The following is a 4457-nucleotide window of genomic DNA, read 5'->3' as shown; positions in this document are numbered from 1 at the left end:
ATCGAAGTGGTCACCCCAGTAAGTCTCGTTAACTTCCAACAGCTCACATAGCTACACATTTTTTTTCTTGTGATGAGAACTTTTAAGATGTACCCCCTGAGCAACCTTTAAGATCTTTCTTAGCAATGGCTCAAATATACAATATAATATTATTAATGTAGTCACTATGCTGTACCTTATATCCCCTGGACTTATTTTATAACTGGAAGTCAAGTTTTTTGACTGCCTTCACCCATTTCGCTTGTCCACCTCCCTCCTCCTTCAATCCATGGCAGTTTTTATTGTGGTTGTGTGTGGTATTGTGTGTGTGTGTGTGGTATTGTGTCCTGACAGTTTCCTTCCTCCGCTGTTTGGCTGGAGGAACCGCCAGCCAGTGGCGCAAGTGCCATTTCTTTGTAGGCACTTTTCGAAAAGTGAAGTAAAGGCCTTGCAGACAAAGTATTTAGAAGAAGGTAGAAAATGGTGAGCTGAGGTTATACCTCAGAAAATAACGGACAGACAGGGCGCCTGGGTGGCTCAGTCAGTTGAGCGTCCGACTTCGGCTCAGGTCATGATCTCGCGGTCCGTGGGTTCGAGCCCCACGTCGGGCTCTGTGCTGACAGCTCAGAGCCTGGAGCCTGTTTCGGATTCTGTGTCTCCCTCTTTCTCTGACCCTCCCCTGTTCATGCTCTCTCTCTCTCTCTCTCTCTCTCTCTCTCTCTCTCTGTCTCAAAAAGAAATAAAATGTTAAAAAAAATTTTTAAATAAAAAAGAAAATAATGGACAGAAGTGTAAAGGCTTCAGAAAGAGGTGCCACCGGCCGAAACCTCTAGCTCTGTCTCCGAGCGGGCTGCCTTTTCTCCAGCCATATCTGGCTCCCCGAATCAAACAAGCTAACAGAAAAGCTCCGACCTCATTCCTGAAGAAAAGATTATTGTTTCCATTTAAAGCTCGTGCTGCAGCCTTCAGCAGGTGTGGCCAGCATTCTCCCACTCTGGGATGTAGTGGCAGACAAGTTGCTAATGCTTCCCTTACCTGGGTTGTGACAGGCATGCGGGTGCGCCTGCCATTGGCCAGCCAAGTTATTTTGTTACATAAGTCCCAGTTATTTTGCCACTGACCTAAAACGAGAAAAACAGACTCAAGTCCCAAAGTCACTGTCATCAAAAACACTCTTTCCTTCGAGGTGGAGCCCTTCAGTTTGGCCAGAGCTGTGAACATCTGTTTGCTCCAAGTAGTGGCAACAGTCTCTTCATGTTTTCCAACCAGCACTTCAGGGCAGCTCCTAATACCAGGAAACTTTCCAGAGTCTTCTCATAGTTGAGGGTAAGGGAAACACAGATGATATTAGCTGTTTCCTGACTTACGAGAGAGGAGACAGTCACCAAACAATCGCTGGTATTTATTGAATGCTTCCTGTATGCCCACTGAGTGCGCTCTTTCACAGTTATGTAAGAATAAACCAAGACACAGAGCAGTTAAGTACCTTACCCAGGGAAGTAGTATGTTTCCAGGGGCTCTATTTTCAAGGTTCATTTCTCTGCTTTTATGGCAATATGCTTATTTTCTGCAAAGTATTCTTAAGAGAAGCAAAAAAAGGTTCATCTCAAATACACTTTAAAATGGTTTATTCGTGTTAGAGTCCATTAGAGTTTTCCTAGAAGTTTAGTTTCTTGAAACTTCGGACTTTTCTTAATCTGTTCATACTGACTTTTGAGCAAAAACCTGTGAATGGATATTTTGGAAATGGTCATCTGTTGCTTTTATGCAAACCTCGTTTCCCCTAAGCTAAGTTACGGGGTTTGTGTTAGTTTTAGAATGTTTGTTCTGTCAACATTCCCCGTCCTGTTTACTATTTGGATTCCAGACTTGGAAAGCACTTTAATCAGATAATGTATTTCATTGACATAAACATAAGCTTTTTCATACATACAGGCACATGCATTGTATAACTGAGTTCTTACGAATCTTGGTCACCCCGCGCTTGCTCCTATCCAGCAGTAGGAGTGCTCTAGTTGCAGGGCCAGCATTAAAGAGTTGGCTTTGTGAGCCAGGAGGGAGACACACGTTACAGACTAGCCATGTTAAAACAGACTTTTTTACTGTTTCAGTGAGGAAATTTTTAGGTTTTTCTCTTTCAGATCCCTAGTAATGAACACAATGAAATGGAGTTTGTCTGTGATGCACAAATATTTAGAGATGAGGAGGGGAAGGCTGAAATCCAGTTATTACTCTGAGCATAAAATGCCTTACAAATATAATACACAGACAGTAGACAACATTTAAAACCATTTGAGAACAAGTAAAGAGTCCTGTGAAGCACCTTTAAGAAGTAAGCTCTGGAGTAAGCCCAAAAGTTACAAAATAAATGCCCGTGTGTGTGTGTTGCGGTGATGGGGAGGGGGGTGGGTACATGCATACCTAAATGCACATAGTCCAAATACATTTTGGGAAATCTATGTATTCTAAAATAGAATATAACAGACAATAGGACATCTAAAACTGAAATAAAATTTTAAACTAGTGGGAAACCTAGTGAACATGAATGAGGAAGAATTTCAAAGAGAACTTGAGAAGAGGCTTTGTACTTCTCTTAAAAGGAATGTTTCCCATGAAATAAGTACACTGCCAGGAAATCAGAGAAACAGCCCTTGAAAAGAAGGCCACAGAAAAGATTGAAACAAACCCTCTCAAAGTGGCAGTTGACCTTTTAAAAGGTTCAGCAGGGTGGAATATGTTATTTGGTAAAAGGTAGAAAATTCAAGTATATAAATTGGGTGAATAGAAGCCTCAGCAATTCTATACTCCTTCCCTTTCCACATGCAGAACTCTGCTGACTGTATAAACTGAAGGAAGAGAAATTGAATAGTATGGTGATCTCAAGTAGGCTTTGTGAGAGAATCTAACTACATTTAAGTAACATTTAAAAGACTAAGAAAAAGAAATTGAGTAGGCCTTAAATTAAGGCAGTTGGCATAGCCTAATAATGTATCTCAAAATGACCAAATCCAAGTCCACTTAAATATGATTTGAAAAGGCTCTTGGCAGACTGTTAAAAACTGAGAACAAACTGAGGGTTGATGGGGGGTGGGAGGGAGGGGAGGGTGGGTGATGGGTATTGAGGAGGGCACCTTTTGGGATGAGCACTGGGTGTTGTATGGAAACCAATTTGACAATAAATTTCATATATTAAAAAAAATAAAAATAAAAAGGCTCTTGGCATAGAACCTGGCAAAGAAGATGGTGGAGAAAATGCCCCAGATACCTACTCTAAACCCAGCCTTGAGGACACTATTAATAATAATACCTACCAATTTTAGGGAAATGAGGGTTTTTACAAAGCATGAAGACACAATTCAAGGCAACCCAAAACACATTTTTTGCTATAAATACATGCAGATCTCTTTGTAATGTAACTAATAAAAATGTTTTAGAAATGATTACTTTGCTCACTGTTGTATATCTGGCACCTAGAATAACAACTAGATCTGGCAACTGGTAGGCCAATAAATAGCAATTGAATGAGTGATTAGTTCTGTAACAAAATGCAATTTTACTCATTTTATAATGATAATAATAACATCTAAAGTAAATATACTCTCCCTCCCCCCTCAGTGATTATCCTGTTCAGCCAGTTTGGCAGTACTGGTTTATTAGGGAAGAATGGGTGTCATATTATATTGGAAATGCATCTTTATTCTAAAGGCCTCGGGGTCATTAGAATGTTGCTAAGTACGACCTGTGCCTCCTCTTGCCTACCTAAAGACATCATCACTTCAGTTCTCCCCTTTTCCTTCTGCATCACTAAGTTTCTCCCCCCGCCCCCCGACTGGATTATTTCCAACATGTTACCATTTCTATCATCTTAAAAACAACCATACGCTTAACCCCATCCTTCTGGATGTTCATTCAGTCATCCTGGATTCCTCTTTCCCTATCACACTTCTCACCCAGTCCTTCAGATAATTATATAGATGCCAAACTTAAAATACAGTATTACCCAGATTCTGACCATTGACTATTTTAGTTATTTATTCACTCATTGGCTTCTCCTACTAAAATGTAAGTTCCCTTGTCTGTTTTCCTCACTGACGTAGTGTAGAACACTACATGGTGTGTAGAACATTACCTAGCATGCAGTCAGAATTCAATAAATATTTACTAAATTAACGAAAGTTTGGGCAGTCCTCTAAACCAGGGGCCATACCTACAAGGATGGTTTATAAAGTAAATATGTGAAGTGGATTAGGTGTGTAGCACCCACGAGAATGTCTTTCTGTGTTCAACTAAACATTCAGACACACAAGACTGCCAAGACCACACTGGGCACCAGCCCACTTAGGAGGATGTAGGATAGGAACCAGAGCTTGCTAGCGTGACCGCATCGGGTATCCTTTTTCTTTTCTTTTCTTTCTTTTTTTTTGAGTGATTAAAAAAAATATTTATTTATCTTGAGAGGGAGAGAGAGAGTGTGTTTG

This window comes from Panthera uncia, unplaced genomic scaffold (genome assembly GCF_023721935.1).
Source record: "Panthera uncia isolate 11264 unplaced genomic scaffold, Puncia_PCG_1.0 HiC_scaffold_1477, whole genome shotgun sequence".
NCBI lineage: Eukaryota > Metazoa > Chordata > Mammalia > Carnivora > Felidae > Panthera > Panthera uncia.
The sequence above is the reverse complement of the archived record's forward strand: the minus strand, read 5'-3'. Positions refer to the sequence as shown.